Source organism: Phalangium opilio, unplaced genomic scaffold (assembly GCF_054372755.1).
Source record: "Phalangium opilio isolate 3A_F unplaced genomic scaffold, DU_Popi_V2 ptg000217l_1, whole genome shotgun sequence".
Taxonomy (NCBI): domain Eukaryota; kingdom Metazoa; phylum Arthropoda; class Arachnida; order Opiliones; family Phalangiidae; genus Phalangium; species Phalangium opilio.
The window spans coordinates 8,397,242-8,417,922 of record NW_028324218.1 but is presented as its reverse complement, the minus strand read 5'-3'; the positions used below and the strand labels follow the sequence as shown (position 1 = coordinate 8,417,922).

Sequence of the window (20,681 nt, the reverse complement as noted above, 5' to 3'; positions counted from 1 at the left end):
CGAGTCCTGAGTCCCGATTACCACCGAGTCCTAAGTCGCGATTGCCATTGAGTCCTAAGAATCAATAACCATAGAGTCCTACCTTTTTTTTCCCTACCCTATTTTCTATGGTCTCACTAAACTTGAGCGTGCCGGTTTCCCTAGCATTACACATCCTCCCCAGCCAGCCGAGGGAATTCAAAGCAATATCTTATGTTTCTTCTTTTTTTATTAGAAGAAAAATAGAAATACGAAACGGACAGTGTCCAGTATCGAAAGATGGAACATTTCGCAGAATTTGAAGCAACGTAGGCCCAAATAAAACAAAAATAAAATACACTGGTTTCACCGTCAATTACAATATTGTTTTTCAACTTTCCCAAAAGGATGCTCACGTTGTTATATTAAATACTCTGTGGGATTACATTTTCACATTATTTGGATTTTCGAAATACTTTGATCCATTTTTATTGGTAGCTTGCACAAGGGAGGGTATCCTCTGTCTTTGTGTCCATTCCCTACGGACGAAGTTAAAACTTCCTGAACCTTGCGTAGTCAATTAATTCAAAGCTGATATATGCTTTTCAAATTAACTTAATCAACAATCGTTGCCGGTTTCCGCGTTATACGCCAAAGCTCCTCTAAAGTCGTACCGGCATATATATAGAATATCAATTGAATGCGGTATTGTATATTCAGAAGTAAACAAGATAGATCGTAGAGCTGTTTGATGAATTATTTACAGCTTATTGAATTATTTAAACTAGGAGCTGTGATGTAAATTTTACAGCCAATATTGATGTACGAGATCTAAGAACGTTCAAAGATTGAATTGTTCTGTATCGAAGACATTTCTAAACTCTTCCTGGATCCCTCACATCACAGCCATATTGGTGAGTTCATAACGACGTACTCAGTGTAAAAAGTATGGGCCCATGAACAGCTAACATTTATGTAATCCCTTCGCCTCGATTTAGGACTTTCTTAACTTAGACCAAAAAGTGATATCTAGTTTATTAGGGAGAAGGTATAAGATGCCTAAGTATTCGCGCGCCATAGTCCCAGTCCCCCTTTCTAAATACAAGGGGGGAAGTAAAAGGAGGCCGGGTTATTTCGACTCTCCTCAGTCGGAAAATATGACTGTAATTTTCGTCATTGGCGTCCCGCTGACGTGAGTTTTCAAGAGCCAATGATATTCTGGTTGTAATTTAGACGCAGGGATTAACTACGGACCTCCGTTTTGAACTGAAGATAAAGCTGGAAATGTGGCGAATTTATCCTTCTCTCTAATAAGCCTCTTCGATGGAAAAAAGGGGGTAGGCAACCCTCAGTATCGAGACGTAGAAGGGGGTTGACCCATAGCTGTCTCTGCGCACTCGCTGGACCCAAAGCGCCTAGAGCGCAGGCGCCGAAAAGCGAGATGGAAGGCAATGTTTTACCCCCGTGTCTTTCCCTCTTAGTTACATCGAAGAGGCTTATAAACTAGATATCACTTCTTGCTTAGACCTTAACGAGCGTATCTCCATTGCCTCTCCTCATTACTTTCCAAAAGTTCTGAGCTCATTGTTTTTCCGCATAAAATCTAAATAATCCAGACGCGTATGGGCCCCTATTTCGTTCCAGCAGATTTACAGGCTGACTTAAGAACAGTCTTAACCCAAAATAAGACAGACATATCTCACACGTAGTTCGTCTTATTTCACGCAATGATGGTGAAACTATAATGACAAGGACAGTACAACTTCACATACTTCTACAAAGGCATATTTTGGGCCATTTTCATACTGTCTTTAATTCCCTTTCCTGCCTTTTAGTAAATTAACTCGAGAAAGACGAATATAACTTGGATATGTTTAGATTGCGGTATATGCAAATCCCCAAAATTCACCGCAGATGGAACCCTAGCAACAGAAGCGTATCAGACTAGATTCACTCAAAGAGAATATACCAAGAGGAGCGGAAGCTTTAGCCTTTGCCAAGGCTTTTAAAATTGGTGGCTTTGAGTTTTAGGGAACTACATCCGGTTTCTCGCGATTGGCTTATTCGCTACACGTCTCATTGGTTAGAATATGTCGTCTGCATATCGACAAAATTTTAGAGCCGAGTCTTAGTGTTAACAGAAGCTACAGAACAGTTGATTAATGCGCTAACCCTACTTTAGCAGACTACGGAATAGACTGTACGCGGATTTCGCGATCACGTGAATCACCGGAACTAGAACCCTAAAACTCAGGGCTACCAAAAAATGCTAGAGCTTCCGCTCCTCTTGGTATATTCTCTTTGATTCACTATAGATAAGAGAAGTATGGAAAATTTACATTTTTAAATCTATTCTCATCTCCTTCATGGTAAGCTTTTAATACTCGTGTGCAACATAACGATTTCTCATTGGTGGAGGTCAAAACGTTCCGTCGGATTTCGCCAAAATAATAGAGCAGAGATTCTGTCCTACAGAAGCAATGTTCCGTTGTTCTCGAGGCAAAATATTTTGGTTTGAATGAGAAGATAAACAGTTTATGAACAATTCAAATTTCCCAAGGTAAGGGTCCTGGAAGCCTTTAAGGCGGTAGACATTATTACGCGCTAAGATCAAAGTCTTAAAAATAGCTCATAAGAAGCCTTCTTCGTGTTTTTGTTTATTCTTAAATTCAGGAATAAATACAGCTACTAGGAATCATTGTGTTGGCGTTTTCTCAACGTATCTAGGGAAGAGCTAGACTTTTCATTATGTACGACGAATTTTACCTCGCAAATTTATAATCTACTAGCTGTTACCCGCGGCGTCGCTCGCGTGTAATAAGAACTTCCATCTAAATTGATATAAAGAATGTGTAGATTTTACTGATGACTAATATTTTTGTAGCACCCTAGGAGCGAAGGCACTCGGCACAGTCCGTCAGCCCGTCGGGATATTTTTTATTACTTTTCACGCGGACATTATTCCATAAAGAATAGTTTTTAAGTTTTTGGCCGCCATTTAAAAAGATGGCAACAAATCGAACCCAAAAGACCTTTCAGCCCGTCTATAGATTAAAGGAAACCATTGTACTAAATATTTGTGAAATCGGTTGAAACGCGCGGACTTTACTGCATAGAGAATATTTTCTTACATTTCTGGGCGCCATTTTAAAAGATGGCGAAAAATCGAACCCGAAAGACCATTCAGCCCGTCTTAAGGTTAAAGCAAACCAGTGTACTAAATATTTGTGAAATCGGTTGAAACGCGCGTACTTAATTGCAAAGAGAATATTTTTTTACATTTCTGGGCGCCATTTTTTAAGATGGCGGCGGATTGGAAAAATCTTTCTTAGTACGCGCCTACTACTTATGAGTAACGTTCCTGCAAATTTTCAGCCTTCTAGGGCAAGCGGTTTGGGCTGGGCGTTGATTATCAGTCAGTCTGTCAGTCAGTCAGGACTTTGATTTATATAGATATAGATCTCGCTGAGTGTTGCACCTTGTGCGCCTGATTTAGCGTTACTAGCAACAATTCAAATCTTAACGCCATCTCTGAGAGATGTTTAAACTCAATTGAAATCCAATTCTTCAGATCAATTAACAAAATTTTGTTTCTATTATTTCTGAGGTTTGGTTACTTAAATAAAAATCATATTGAAATTAATTGTTAGCAATGTTTATTTAAAATTTGACTTACAAAGAAAAACGTTACAACCGATTTACACTGGCCAGAATAATGAACGTTATGATTTGTACTTCGAGAACCTCACAAACTTCTGCTAAACAATTGTACAGAGGGATTTAATAGGATTAAGTCGCGTCTTTGTTTACTTCCTATTTGGACGTAAAGGAATTATTATCCGCTGGAAAATTTCCTTCTTTTGTTAAAGGATTTAACAAAGGGATGAATTACAGTTTCAGATTTAACAACAAATCCTTGTTTCAAAACAAAGGTAACTAATTAACTCCCAAAACTTATTCCGATATTTAATAAAGGTTCGTTATATACCTAGGTCTTAAAGGGAAGGTGAAGTAGAAAATCAAGTGATTTTTATCGGTTCTTCTACTAATTATAAGACCAGTCTGCATAGTCAAACATTCAGGAAATATCTCCGAATGATTTTAAAATTCAAATTAGGTTCAGATTTTATGGATAATTTTAAATAAGGATCTTTGATCAATTGCGTAACGCCCTGCCTTCCTGTTAACAAAATTCTCGTGGCACGTTCCGTGTCTCGGGCCACGATTGTAACGTCACGCGCGAATTTTATCAAATCTCGTGATAAATTTCATTCGAAACGTAACGTGCCACGAGAATTTTGTTAATAAAAAGGCAGGCCGTTACGCGATTGGTCGGAGGTCCTTCTTTAAAATTATCCTTAAAATCTGAACCTAATTTGAATTTTAAAATCATTCGGAGATATTTCCTGGATGTTTCACTATGCAGACTGGTCTTGTAATTAGTAGAAGAATTGATAAAAAAATTACTTAATTTTCTACTTCATCCTCCCTTTAATAAACATAATTTATAAAGGAAACATTTATATTTGCCGATTAATTAATTCATTTCCTAGAAATATACATCAAAACAAATCTGTTTGGTGAAGGAAATTTCCACTAATGATATTATTTTAAATAATATTTATGCTGGTGTTCGAAAAATAGTTATAGGACCGGACTTTAGTGGGTTCTCCGAGTGATTTTGAGTTGAAAATGTAACTTCTATCTCCATTTTGCCACGAGTGCCACTGTTTTCGAGTTAAGATTGGATCGAGTGTTTTAGGAATGACCCCTTAATTAAATTAGAAATAATTGTCTAAATCAGTTTCTTAATTAAATTTAAGGGGTCATTAGTAAAACACTTCAATCATAACTCGTAAACGATGCATGGCACTTAGGGCAAAATGCATTTTGCTCTCCAGGCCACAGGTTTCAAGTTATGATAGTTGGAGTGCTTAAGTAAATTAGAAATCATTGTCTTTCAGTTTCTTTCTTAAATTTAAGGGGTCATTAGTAAAACACTTCAATCATAACTCGTAAACAATGCATGGCCCTTAGGGCAAAATTCCATAAAACATTTTTGACTTGAAAATGATTCCCCATAGAATGCAATGAAGTTCGATCCAACCACCCTTTTCAAAACACCATGCATATTTAATATGGTTCAAAAGATTCCCAGAATGGCCCTTGTGAAGCTACTTGGTTAAAATGAAGGTGTAAACATGGCCGTGAATTCGAAGAGAAAAAATGCCCTAAAAACATTTTTGACTCAAAATTGATTTTCAATAGAACGAAATGAAGGTCGATCTTACCACCCTTTTCAAAACACCATGTACGTTTAATATGGTTGAAAAGATTCCCATGGCATTTACCAGGTAAAAAGCTTCTCTATTAAAATTAACAGGAAGTTGTTTGCCTAGAACCCCCATATTCTCGTCAACAGGCAGCCTATGAATAGGCCTTTTTAGGGAAAAAAACCCCCGCCAATTGGAGCGAATCTCTCATTTAATGAAAATCCCCAGAGAATACAAAATTGTCGATTAAAGATTCAATTTTTTTGAAGCAATATCGATTTGACCCATAACATTTTATAATAATATAGTAGGCCTACCACGATATAATATTTACTGATAACGTTTAATATTTTATTTCTGGCCTTTCTGTGTGTAGAGGAAAACCTCTTATAGGGGTTGACTTACAATGGTATTTAACATATGCGCCTGTAAAAATGTTTACCACGCCATACACCAGCGTCCAAAGGACTGAAAACAAATATTGATACAGGAACAAGATGCTTCTGATAAATCTACCATAAATTAAATGGTATGTTCTTAGGGTTAGACTTGAGTGGAAAGGGTTAAGGAACATGAGTCTACAACTTTAATTACGGAGATATGGGACCCCAAACAATTATTGGCTCCCAAAACAAGGAAATAGTCACACGTGTGGAGCAATTAGCTTTTCTTTGACCAGCGCACGTACACTTCTACCCAATTAATAGCACACCTCTGCTAGATAAAGGTACAATAACGTTCTTAGATTGGAGACTATTGAAGGTTGATATGTCATGTAACTATTTTATTGGCCAATCAATGTTTGGAAGCCCTTATTCCGGTAACTAAAAGCTGTAGACTCCTCAAGTGTTCTTTGATACTTTCCTCTCAGTTTGACCCTAAAACACACCCTTTAAGGCAGACATATCAGAAACACCCTGTATCTATAAATTTAAGTCCTAACTGACTGATAATCAACGCCTAGACAAAATCCTCAGCTTTACCAAGGAAACTGAGAGAACCTTTGCAGGGAAGTTACACTGAAAAAGTAGGCGCATACAGTAAAAAGGTTTTCAAATCCCTGGCCTTCTTGATAAATGGGAAAAAAAAACTTTCAATACTGAATAACGTTGATATTACATTCCATCCGATTTCCTTAACATTTATTATGCTTGTTATAAATTAATTATGTCTTTTGAGGTTGAATCAGAAGTAAGATAAGGGATTAGAAGTAAAGTGCTCTGGCATTGGTAATAGATCCTGAAACTAGTGAACAAATTTGAGGATTTTATGCCGCTTCCATCGCGCCTACACTAGAGAGAAAAAAATTGGTCGAGTTCCAAAAAAATGACCTATCCCCTTCCCCTCATCCTAAATCCGCGGAACACGGACGCGGGTGCTTGAATCTAGTTCGGCCGTCTACGACCGCGAGCGTCTCACGTTTTTAAGGGAAAATTCAGAAACCGCTACCAGAGGGCCAACCGTTGGTATGTTGTCAAGAATATTCACTTTTGCCAAGCGAAGAATTTGGTTAGCTCAATACTTCAAGTCCCTTAATCCTACTTCTGGTTGAATACATATCGAAATATTGAGGCTCCAAAAAAGTAACAAAAAATATACTGAAAGGAAGCCAAGTCCCTTTGCTGATAGTCCTGGAATAATTGCAATCAAATTTAATTTAATATAATATAAACATCACAGAGAAGATTGAGAGTTTCTGATCTCTGTATATATTTCATTCTTCCAAGGTCAATCTCTTTCGGATGACTTAATATTTTTAATGAACTCGATAATTAATGCCCATTAATGTTAAAATATTCTTCAATAAAACATTCACGCACGATTATATTTGCATATTGAAATCTTTCTTCAATTATTATTCATAAAATTGAAACGGAGAACGTGACAGAAGATGTTTACGGTTGAAATGCGACTGAACCAATTATTCATAAAATTTACATCCATCCTGTTTATTAATAAGTGAATATTTCAAGTCGTTTTCAGTTCAGGTCGTTGAAATAATTTGAATTGACGCGTGCAAGAAGTGTTTAATATTGTCTGGAGAATTTCTTCATTAATTAAAAGGATTCTAGAGGTATAGTATAGAGTAATGGCAGTTTCCCAACTTTGACTGTATTATGGACTATGGACAAATAACATGGGGTGCCATTAGTCTATCCCTTACTTTAGCTTAACAAAAATTTAACTCATAAACCCTATCACGTCTAAGTCTGGGTTTGTAGTGAAAAGGCATTGTTCATGCGAGACAAAATTAAAGTGTTTGCTGCGCCATCTACATTTGAAAGTCCCTCCTACACACCGGAGAGAATTGAGGCAATGTAATATTTTTCTTTGACCGAGATGGAGATCACAGCATGGACGAGGAGAATTTGATTCCGAAGTAGCAATCATACTTTATAGCGCTAACACAAGATGTCCTTCCCATGCATGGAAGTAAAATCTTTCCCCATAGTACCCCAGTTTTTGATTGGGAATAAGTTATGCTTTCTGGTCCTGGTTATAGTGACAAGAACTTTTATTTACATGTGACTATGTTACAAAAATATTTATACCAAGAGGTGGCAGCACTCTCTGATGCCCAGCCATGAAAAACGTGCTGGGATTTTTAAACAGCTACGGATGACCCCCATATGCTACTCCAGAATCAAATTTCCTTCCTCTAAGATCACTGTAAGGGATGGTTTCTGTTTCCAGCAGTTCCGTTGCCAGGAGACACCCACCCCTCTACCCTTTTTTATGAAGATACCTGATCGTACCAAACATCCTCTAGACCTTTACTTATGGAAACTGTGATAGGCGTATGATTTAACTGTTCTGAATCTCTAGATGAATAACGAATTAAGTAATACATGACATTCAAGATTAGCTGTTACTTAGTTTATTACGGTAGTTAAATTAGACACAATGTATACAGATAACTATATTAGCCTAGCACCACAATGGCGCCACCATAAGATACATGACCCTAATATTTCTCACATGAAATGCAATCCAAGACTTGCGAAGTAAATTCCATTGAAAAATGGTAGCACTTCAGAAAATTGGACAGATAAACTATCTCGGTGAAATATATCCCGGATAGGAAATTCAAATTGAAATTTGGTCAAAAATTTATAAATTCAGTATTGTATAACGTACTTCGAAATGACAGCATGCAGAAGTATATTAGATTTGAAGTTAAATATTTGTTAAAGAGAGCTTTAAGTCTTTCAAAGTAGCCGATATTAGAACTGAGACTTCAAAAACTAATATGAAAAAATTTAACTATCTATTGTTCTAATTTTAATGGAAAACTCGACCGTAGTTCTCATTGGCTAAAGTTTCAGCCAATCAACGTAGGAATAAAAGGGTTACTCAAAAGTTTCACGAGATAACGTTTTTTGCGTTCCTTTCTTTGGTTGGCTGAAGCTATAGCCAATGAAATCACTGGTTGGATTTTAATGGTAGAGTTGATTTTGGATCATGAAACTTGGTTAAAATAACAGAAAATATTTCAGTGAAGTTCAACTGTGAAAATCAATAAGATATGAACAGTGAGTTTTAAACATGTTTTAAAACCAAGAATACATACAGATAACAGGAATAATTGTGTATCCATTTTCTCAATGTATCTTGGGGCGGATTTTGTGGGAAAAGCTAGACCTATTTTACCTGGCGAATAATCTATTTCGGTACAAGGTGAACCTTGTGTGCACGCTGGACCTCGCGTTGTTACCAATCTATGAAATTAAGTTGGAAAGACGTCAGAATTATGAGGCGTGAAGTGTAGAAAGTTCTCAAGCCCGGCCCACAAAACCCGCATAGAAATTAACATGGGAGATATATGGGGGACACAATGATTCCTATTAGCTGTATGAATTCCTATTTGAATTACTAATCTAAAGAGTAAAAAACTTATATAAACACTTTACGCCCTGTTGGAGATATTCTAAAGACCTTGTCAGTATATCTACTTCAAAATTAATAAATTTCTGCTTAAATAAACACACAAAATACGTAATAACGAAATCTACATATCAGACGCCGATTTTAATTTAAGGATAGTCATTAAATATTTGGTTCATTAGACTTTTGGGTCACGCCTATTTGCGTAAAACAAGTTTTGATCAAGTTAAGACATATTTTGAATTCCCATTTCCAATAAATTTAATCCCAACGCAATTAAAATGAATGTAATTAAACTAGACTGATAACAACCTTCAGATGTACCATAGAAATATATTTTAAAACATAAATCAAAGATAAAGAAAGAGTCTATTATTATAATAAAATTTCAGAGATATTTCGGTTATTATTTTATCATAAGTTTATAAGATCTGTTCCATAAGTTCCAAAAATATAATTGTGTTACGTAATAAGGCAGTGTTGTTACGAAACGTAAATATTTTTAATGAGCAAATTAATCCCCTTTCGTTTTGCTTTTTCAAAGCAATAGCTCGGGAAAATGTCTCATACAGGTAAAAATCAATTAAACACGAAGTTGATAAATAAGCATTATGGCTGAAAGATTTTTACTGGTAATAAGTTTCGGCAGTGTTTACCAACTTTGGAAGTTGCGACACATCTTGCACCCGACTTGACATATCTTTCCATGTGAATGTTTTTTGGATTTTGAACATTTCTATACTGACCGAGCAGTTGTACGAACCAAAATGTTTTAGTGAAAATAGGATACGGTTTTGAGTCAAAAATACTAAATGACAATTTGCCTTAACTTGGAAAATACTATTTTCACCGTGCGATATGCCTGAATTGTAAACATGTATTGTAAAAAAAGGGCAAGATTTTGATAAATTTTACATTTTTTACCTTTAATTACGCGAGTGAGTTATTATCTTGTTTTTTAACTTCTGTTATTATTAATGGGATTGAAATGAAAATCAAATATCGAAGATTTGGTATAAAAACTCAAATATTTGACTTCAAAAATTGGGTCGGAATCTAGGAACATCGCTTTTTTTTTCAAGTTAAGGAGAGTAGACGTATTTTTCTTTAGAAATGTTGAAGCTTGGCAATTTTGGAGACTGTTGAGTTTGACAGATTCTCAATATCTGATTTACATATTTTTCACATAGAGATATATTCATAGTCACGGCTAGTGAGTTAAATAGGGTTAAGCTAATATATTAAATTTTGATATATTTATTATAGACCACCAGAAATAAATACAACATAAGGAATCATTGTGCCCCCATGAATCGCATGTTAATTTTTATGAGGGTGTTGTGGGCCTGGCTTGAGAACTTACTAACCGTCACCCCTCATAATTCTGACGTCTTTCTGACTGTGTGATTTAATTGGTTGATAGCTACACGAGGTGCAACATGGGATTATTCGCGAGATAAATTCTTCATACATAGTGATTAGTCAAGCTCCTCCCACAAAGCCCGCCTAGATTCGTTGAGAAAAGGAAACGCAATAATTCTTAGTAGCTGTATGTATTCCTGAGAAGACCATGAACATATTTGCATGTTCAGCATCGTAGATAAAACAGTTCTGGAATACAGTGCAGGAGTGACTGAAGTTTACCATTAATTAAAATGTGTCTTTAGGGTTAAACTGAAAGAAAAATGTCAAAAAACGTCGATAACAGCTAGTTTAAGAATAAACAAAATAATAAATAAATTGAGCGGCAAAAATTAAAAAAAAAAATCCTATAGAATATGTTTTTTTTTAGAAAAATAACTTAGTTTTGAATTTAAAATATACTCCTTTCCCAAAATACCTTAAGACAAGCTGCGAAATATTTTGTAAAGAGTTAAAAATAAACCAGGGAGTAAGGAACGTTAGAGGGAGTATTAAAGTGAATAGGCGCGTTCGTTAGATTCGTGGCTAAAATCGTCTCTCTCTGGCGCTGACTCGGGGACTCAACGCGTTGTCCGCGCGCATGCGTCAAATTTAAAAACCGTCGTGCATCTGTTTTTAACGAGGTATTTTTCTGTTCTCGACGTTACGGCAAGCCCGGCCGCCGGCGGCTCGAGATGCGCCGCTCGGCCTCAGCCGATGATATCTAACCAAGGCTTAGTGTAGTTTTCGTGTCTAATTTTATTCTCAGAGCTATATTTATGTTGAAATTTAACGAAAATGTTATAATATTTAGTTGAAGACTTGGTAAATGTCTCAAAAAATTTCGAAACTTGAGCTTTAAAACGTTGAATATTTTATAACGCCTACCGAACGATACCGCAAATTCGCCTTCCGGGCTTCCCGGTTATCTCGACGGCGAGTCGAACAGAGTGAGTGGGGCAGCAGTCGATGGAAGCGGAAAAATTCTCTCTGCTGGCGGTAGTAAACGACGTCACTCGCGCCTGCGCGTTAGCAAAAATTGAGGAACGGAGATAAAAATTCCTACCCCCCACTTTCTTTACCATTTGCCACTGTATGACGGTTTTTTTAGCATTAGATCAAAACTCCCTCTAACGTTCCTTACTCCCTGAATAAACCAAACATAGAAACGAAACTGATATTTCATATTTCAATTTCAACAGATAAACCTGGAAGGTTTTGAAACGTCGAAATAAGAACACCTCTTCACTTCCTTGTGTCACTGAAGCTCTGGGAAGTGGGGATACATTTCAACATCAACACCATCTGAGAGGTTTTTGTATTCCCATTTCCAATTTTCTTATACAGTATATCCAAGAAGTGATATCTAGTTTATTAGGGAGATGGTATAAATTCGCCACATTTCCAGCTTTATCTCCAGTCCAAACGTAGGACCGGAGTTAATCCCCGCCTCTAAATTACAACCAACATCTCATTGGTTCTAGAAAACTCACGTCAGCGCGACCCGAATGACGAAAATTACAATCATATTTTCCGACTGAGGAGAGACGAAATAGCCCGGCCTCCTTTTACGTCCCCCCTTGTATTTTGAAAGGGGGGGCTGGGACTATGGCGCGCGAATACTTAGGCATCTTATACCTTCTCCCTAGTAAACTAGATATAACTTCTTGGTATACCTACGTTTCTAGATTCGTCTCACATTTAATAACCTATGAGGGAAACGTTAGGAGGGTTATATCAGAAGTTACAAGAAAAGTGTGATGGGTATATTTCCTAATACATTTCCTAATACATTTGCTTCAATTGATTAAGGATAAAACTTAATTTTCGTATCACATTTAGCCTGTAATTATGCGTTCAGAGGATATTTACTAAACGAACCGACATCCTTTATAGAAGGATCAGGGATAGATTTAATTTTAGAAGTAAGAATGGAGAACAGAGTAATCTGGGCGCGCGTCAAAATCCCGTGCCCCCTTCCTCGGAAAGGGGGTATGAAAGAAGAAGTGGGTCATAGGCTCATAGCGACAGAGATAAAAAGGAATTACGTATTTTTCACCGTCCCCGTCTGCGACGTCATCAAAAGTTAGTTGAAGTGAGCCAATAAGATAATTTTAAATTTTCGTTACGTGTTGGAGGGATAGGCTCTATACTGGGCTATGAGTCGGACTGAAGTAAATACTAACCGTTCTCCATTCCTACTTCTAAAATTAAATCTATCCCTGGCTACACTTTAAGAAGGAACTTTCCAGGTTTCTCTGATATTATACGACGAGTTCCCGACCTTTTAAAGTCATTAATCACTGTCAAAAATGATTTATAATGAGCTTCTCAAAGTAGTATCACTTTTTTTCCGACCAAATAAGTTAACATTTTGGGGAAACTTACAAATATATTTTAATTTTCCATGACATATTTTAATGCTATAGTATAGCTCGCTTATATTTTGATCAAATCACCAAATATCCTGTTTCTTCTTGACTCTCTAAAGTCCTTTACAGACGTTACAACCTTTGACTCAACTAGATGGGTTAAAAGTTGAGTCAGCAAAAATTGCTTGGTGATCAATTTATAATTTGGTGATTCAACTTGTCTATCTTCTGTTCACACTTCCAAATTAGTTTACTCAACTAAATGAGTCATAACTCATAAGTTGTATTACGTGAAAGGGCCTTAACAGTATTTTCAAGTTAGTAATTATCCCAATGTAAGTGGCACAGTAGTCCTTTCGAAAGGTCGAGGGTAAATTAGCGTCTGGTGTTTGACTACCTCATTTTGATTGATTGGTATGGTATTGGACAACACAGACTTTAGATATTACTTCGAACCAAAGGTCTTTGGTGAACTATATTGGACTGGTAACTTTGAGCCTTACAAACGTCTTTGGATACCTGATGTTCCATCTTAACCCAACATAAAGCAGACAATACTACAATTAAGCAATGATATCTTGGACTAAGGTAGACGCAGAGATATTTTCAATTAATAACGTTAAACCAGTGTTCGTAATGGTACACTTTCTTCGAAAAAAAATAGATGTACTTCTGCTTACATCAGACAATAAACTCGCACAATGCTGAAAAATTCGTTTGAAAAATAACCCTTCTATAGCATAGACGAAAGCTTTTGAAAGAAAGCATTTCCTATTTGATACTATTCTTCCCTCCAATGGAAAATATACATGTAGGATGCCGGGCAGCCCAAAATAAAACTAAAAAGGTTTTCACTCGATTTTGAAATCTTTGTAAAAAAATAAATGTATAAAGATAACAAAAAAGAAAGGTACCATTCGCAAACACGTTTTTCAAGAAGTTGCTTTAATAATAATATTTTTGATTCTTTCCTTTGTGTGGTATTGTACCGTACCGTACTGGGCCCGGATTTCCGGGATACGTAACCAAATGCTTTATATTACGACAGAATAGTTTTAGAACGCTAGAATAATAAACAACATAATATTTCTTTAAAAGAAGTGCGGTTGTTATCGGTTCGGACCATTTTGGACTATGAAGGAAAGGATTTTTTTTTTCAGAAATAAGTATAGACCATTTCTGGAATTCATGCAGCTAATAGGAATCATTGTGCTACCATATCCCCAACTTTAATTTCTACACGTCACTCTGATATTTTTAACGTCAGTTTTTCAATGCTAGATCTACAGTATATACACACAGTTTATAGGAATCGTTGATCTCCAACCTTAGTTTCTATGCGGGTTTTGTGGGCCGGGCTAGAGAACTTACTATCAGTAACCCCTCATAAATAATTCTGACGTCTTACTAGCTGCAATTTCATTCGTTGGTTCGTAGCAACTAGAGGTCGGGAACAGAGATATTTATCATTTGGCAGGTAATATTCGTCATATATAATGATTGGTCTAGCTCTTTTTCTAGAGAACTTCTATCCATCATGCCTCATAATTTTTGACAACTGTAATTTCATTCGTTGCTAGCAAATCAAGGTTGCGGGAGCAGCGAGATTTATTATTCGCTAGGTAATATTCGTCACACATAATGATTAATCTAGCTCCTCCCACAAAATCCGCCTAGACACGTTGAGAAAAAGGCTACACAATAATTCCAATTAGCTCTATGTATTCCTGCAGAGAAACCATCGTAGGTTATTTCAATCACACCGAAAGCCAACGCCAGACGGAGCCACCTCACACTGCCTCTAGCGGTGCTTCTAAGCACGAGGTAAAAAACCCAAGAAGGTGACGTCCCCCGCCCTGTAGTCTCTGCTTCTCTTCTGATATAAATGGAATGATCACATCTCCAAAAAAGAATTGTTCCGCACTTTATCTGAAAGTGAATTTTATTTTTTTCTGAAAGGTTCTTGAGTGGCAATGTGGTACGAGTGAGGTAAACCTTACACCAGGATAATGGAGCTTTCGAATTGAAATTGAAAGATCAAGAAAGAATTCAACGACCTTGAATTGAAAGTTCGCTCAAAGAAGAATCAATCTTGGAAGTTTTAGATGCAAATAAGAACTTATACAATGCATGGTGGACCATTGATAGTTGAGTACAATATAGAAATCGGAAGTTTTAGTTTTGTAAGGACGTTATCCATAAAGAAAGATTTTTTCCAATGTAAAAAAAAACAAACCTGCCTTCCGTTCTTTTCAACCATTTACATTTAAGAGTAATTTTTCACTAACTTACACACAGGGTGGGTGTTTATGATAAATCTACCATATATTAAGGGGTATGTTTGTTCATTGGGAAATCGATTTTGAGTCGAAAATGTAACTTATTTCACAAAGTTGTATGTTTTATCTTTATTATCTACACAGTCACAATTCCATAATTTCCGAATTATACCAAACTACAAGGTTGATATCAGTAACATTTGTGGAAGGTTCATTAGATGTGGTTTGGTTAAGTTCTCCATGCAGTTTGAGATAATAGGCAAATCAATGGTCATTAAGATCGTAAAAACGTTCTACTCTAGACCTCGTAATGCTTAGCCTTATGAGTAGCCTTTAATTAAGTATTCATTAAAGGAAGGGTGAAGTGGAAAATCAAGTGATTTTTAATCGATTCTTCTCCTAATTATAAGACCAGTGTGCATAGTGAAACATTCAGAAAATACCTCCGAATGATTTTAAAATTCAAATTAGGTTCAAATTTTATAGATAATTTGAAATAAGCACCTCTGACCAATCACGTAATGCCCTGCCTTTTTGTTAACAAAATTGTCGTGGCACACTCCATGTCTCGCGCCACGATTGTCACATCGCGCGCAAATTTTATCAAATCTCGCGATAAATTTCATTCGACACGGAGCGTGCCACGAGAATTTTATTAATAAAAAGGCAGGACGTTACGCGATTGGTCGGAGGGGGATACTTTCTGAATGAATTTTAAAATCATTCGGAGATATTTCCTGAATGTTTCACTGTGCAGACTGGTCTTATAAATAGAAGAAGAATCGATAAAAAATCACTTGATTTTCCACTTCACCCTCCCTTTAATGGAATTTGAAAGATTTAAAAAAAAGGTATTTCTAAAAAAAAAAAAAAAAATCAAAAACCATCATGCAGATATTTCTTACAGATACCCAAAGACTATTTAGTGATAAGTTTCTATTGAGACAGTAAACCCTTTATAGTTTCCAGTTGAATGCCGTGTAGTGTAGCTCTGACATATTGACACCATTTGCACCAGGAGGCCAGGCTATTTGGTCCTGCACTATGTGCGCCAAGCCGCCTATCCTCCTGGTGTATATCTTACCATTCCTCCTAGTCTGGAAACTATGTACACTTTACAAAATAAATCAAAACTTTTCGCAACTAATGGCGTTTTCCTTTGGGTCCTCGCGGAGCGCTCCTATGGAGAAATAAAACTAGGAGATCCTATTCTTCTAAAACAGTTTTTAACGAAGCTGGAAACTACTACTACCATTTTTATTGCTCCTTGGGAGCGCTCCGCGAGGACCCAAAGGAAAACGCTATTAGAGATTAAAATAAATCCTCCTTTTTTAAAAAAAATACCGAATGGCATTAGATATTTTTGGCCAACGGCATAGAAATATATTATATCTGTAACGGAAAATCTTCTTCAAAAAAATAAAAACATTCTTCTCAACGACGGAAATTACGTTTCCAAACGTTTTTTCATGCGGAAGTAACTTAGCAAAAAACTTTGGACAGATAAATATAATTTCCGCGAAATCTACGACGAGCTCAACAAAATTTTGTGTACGAAGGAGAAGTAGTGTATAATCTGTTGAAAAATGAAAGCATTCTAGAATATACCATATTATACACTCTAGGGTGTCCGTATATATATTACGTTTTATAATAGAAAGAAACCTGTTGCCCTTATAGAGGTCAAGAATTATACCTTATCGTTAATTTGGAATTGAAGACACGTACTGTTACTCACATCGCAAAGGCATTCGAAATAAACACAAAACAATGAAATGCTCCTGAATAATAAAGCAAGTCAAACTAAAATATTGATTGCACAGTTAAACAAAGAGCTCCCAAAAGACGTGCGAAACTTCAAACAGGGTTTTAACACTGGCAATATTCGCTAGTGTTGTTTTGCAGCACTTTCCTCTAAGGCCCACCGTTTAAGATTTATAATTAGAGTGATTTAAAGCAAAATTTCGGATAACACTTTATTTATAAAAAATCGTGTTCGAAATAATAATTTCGAACACTTTGCAAAAGTACGAGATGGCTATGCACGGTCTAAATTTAATATTGCCTCAGACTTCCCTCAACCAATTAGGGAAATTTAAATACTACCCCGAAGGCTGAAACACCCTGACAATTCAAGGTGTTACAGGCGGTTAAATTGCCATACAACCATCTCATTTCAAGGGGCACATCATTCCCAGTATTAAGCATACATCCAAAGTTGGGTGATAAAATCCAACCAAGAAAGGTTTTTTGTACAGGTTCATAATAGGTATTTGAACTACAAAAAATTAATTGAACACTAAAAAACTATTATTATTGATTAAATTGTACAACTATATCCTAATAAGAAGTGACGTGCCCCCCTTCATTCAACTGTACTTTACCGAACCTATTCAACTCTACGCCGTCGAATGGTTGGTCGTACCAGAAGTAAGATAAGGGACTAAAAGTAAAGTGCTCTAGCATTGGTAATAGATCCTGGCACTAGTGAACAAATTTGACGACTTTATGCCGCTTCCATCGCGCCTACAATAGAGAGAAGAAAATTGGTCGAGTTTCAAAAACATTTCCTACCCCTTCCCCTCAACCTAAAGCAGCGGAACACGGACGCGGGTGCTTGAAACTAGTTCGGCCGTCTACCGCCGCGAGCGTCTCACGTTTTGGAGGGGAAAATTCAGAAACGGCCAACCGTTGTTCAAGAATATTCACTTTCGTCAAGTGAAGAATTTGGTCACTTCGATACTTCTAGTCCCTCATCTTACTTCTGGTCGTACCAATTTAGACTATTCGATCCTGCGGATAGTACACTTTTAACAATGATGCATCCAAGCTTCACAGTCATTTATTAGTATTTTAAAAATAATACCAAAGACAGAGTGTTCCAAAAAGGTGGTATAACCGAGGAACAATGGGTTCTGGCTATTTGGAATCGAAAATTTAATTTCCATAACATTTTGCAATAAGAGCAACCGTTTACTAGTTATAATTGGACTGATTTAGGTATGGCCCCTTAAATTTAAGTAAGAAACTGAAAGACAATGATGGCTAATTTAATTAAGGGGTCACCCATAAAACACTCTAATCATAACTAGTAAACGATGGCCTTTAGGGCAAAATGGGATGGAAATTTTATTTTCGATTCAAAATTGAGTGCCCATAACACTAACTGAACTTCAAGCCTACCACCCATTACAAAACACCCTGTATAATAAAGGAGTAGATAAATTACTTTGTTTCCCTGGAGGCACGTGCACCATTAGTCCAATTACAGTAAGCGGCCAAGCGTAAAGGGAACGGCCTTAGTCTAGCACCCCCCAGTAAAATTTCAGGTTTGCTTTTAATGGTCTTGCCTTGGGTAGAGGCCTAAATTGATAATTTTTGGGCAATGTCCTTTTGTGGTTATACATTTCATACACAACCAGAAGCTTATAACTTTAACCGAAGTTCACATAAGAAGCCTGTCCCGGCTCGGCGTTGGTGATGAATTTTTCCATCGCCACGACCGCAGCGCGCCTTGCGGAGCATTGAGTTGAGAAAATTACCACTAGAGTGGCCTTTGCGTTAACCTGCCTATTGTGGTACCTGGGACACTTTTGAAAACATCGGGACGGACGGACAGCTACCAAGTTTATCACTCGATGGTGTCGCCATCTCGAAGCCTATATAAGAAATGTATAAAAACTTGTATTCTTGAAATCAGTCAAATTTCCCGCCTTTTCTTTTAGTTCCCTTGGTTGCACCGGAATGGCGCCACAAGCGCGTGGTATAGTTAATGAAAGGCCACTCTAGTGGCAATTTTCTCATTTCAATGTTGCGGAGTATTCGATACTTATCTGTCGGTTTTGCTGTCGATCCTCCTATTTAGTCTGTACTATGCCTTTCACAGTGCCTCACCAGGAGTCTCTCAGTAACCAGTGACAGACTTATGGAACATATCTCATGAACTTATGCTATAAAGCATTGCTCATAGCAACTCCCATATAATAAGCTCCTGACACCACGCATGGGTTGGTGTTTTAAGCTGATCCACCCCCTTTTAATTAAAACGAACCTCCACTATACACTGCGGCATAATCTAGTCTCAATCAGAAATAGTCTGGGGGCGATACTTTTATTGACAATTTGATTGATTTTCGTCTCTCGCCATATAGGGCAGGCTTTGATTTTGTGTAACATCGCACTTTGGGAAAATAGGTAAAGCTCCTGTTAATTGCCTAGTGGGTTATTAATAATAAGCTGTTTTTGACGCAGTGTATAAATAGAAAGTATTAAAGAAGTAGATCAGTACGAAGCCCACAGTGATAGCAGACGACATGTTACACTGTGGAAAGGAAACTCGTGCTAGCGACATCTAGGTAGAGATGCCGACAGAATAAGAAGCTGGTATTTCTAGATTATCCATAGTAGTAGTAAAATGGAAGTTATGGTCCCATCACGAGTTTCATTGCGCACATTTAACGTCAGTATAAAAGGTTTTTACAAAATAACACCTCACAATCGAACCATCTCTGAGGATTAATGCTCGTAGGTTTAATAGGGTAGATTGTATTGTCACCTCAGGAGCCTCTAGGCACAAGGCGTCCGGGGTCCCACTGCCATATGACAGCCAAGACCTTAAGGCTGACCATTGGGGGCCCTCTGAGCTTCGGGTCCACTTAGCACTTGCCTACAGTGCTTAGTGGTACCACTGAAGTAAACATTGTTGCATTTCAAAAGCTCACTACACATTATCGCGTTTTGAATCCTGGCGTATGGTAACGTCGCCAGATGACGCTATGACCGTAACGCAATTAGCTTGGCGCGATTTTTCAAACGCAAAATTTATTATTGTCGACAAAATCGTTTGGGAATAATTGATAGGCGATTTTTTCATTGGTTTATCTATTTCTGATGTAGTTTTATGTTTTGTCAAAACTTCGTGTTACTAATCCTAGATGTTGTAGCCTGTACAGAGTTATATTAAATTGATAGACGTATCCATTAAACTCTATGCCGTTGGGAATAAATTTGATTGATTTTTCCATTTTCGGGTATTTTCCCAAATTGGAAAGCTTAACATCTGTTACAAACGGGACAGAACTTGATTTCACTTTTCATAAAAAGTTCAGAGTTGCATGCAGCTTTTACAATCTTTTTTCTTTGGGGTTCAATAATTCGAAAAATTTGTGTTTTCCGCAGATCTGGCTGGTTCGAAATAGGATGCATCTTTCAAAAATGTTAAGGGTAATTAGCTCGATATAGTGTACGTGCAGACATGTATTTCAGGACAAATTAGCTCTCGAAGTTTATATAACGCATTAAGGCAAACTATCTCGTGGAAATTCAAAGTAGCGACCGTAAACATGTGCTTTTACGTGAAAATTATATTTTAGGCATTAGATTGCAAGTATATTTTGCATCATCTCGAATTAATAAAATAATTGTTATTTTAGCAATATAGAAACAAAAGCACTAAATGGACATTAGAAGCAATAATAATAATATAAATTAAACATAGCTACTGTTGCCAAAAA

The 20,681-nt window shown here is 36.8% G+C and overlaps 1 protein-coding gene and 1 long non-coding RNA gene across 3 annotated transcripts in view; both read right to left on the bottom strand.

Moving 5' to 3' along the window:
• The window catches only part of LOC149616086 (uncharacterized), a 105,407-nt gene that overhangs the window by 18,388 nt on the left and 66,338 nt on the right, over positions 1–20,681 (bottom strand). The gene's annotated exons all lie outside the window — the stretch shown is intronic.
• Positions 1–20,681, bottom strand: part of LOC149616092 (rab-like protein 2A) — a 60,179-nt gene that overhangs the window by 11,989 nt on the left and 27,509 nt on the right. The gene's annotated exons all lie outside the window — the stretch shown is intronic.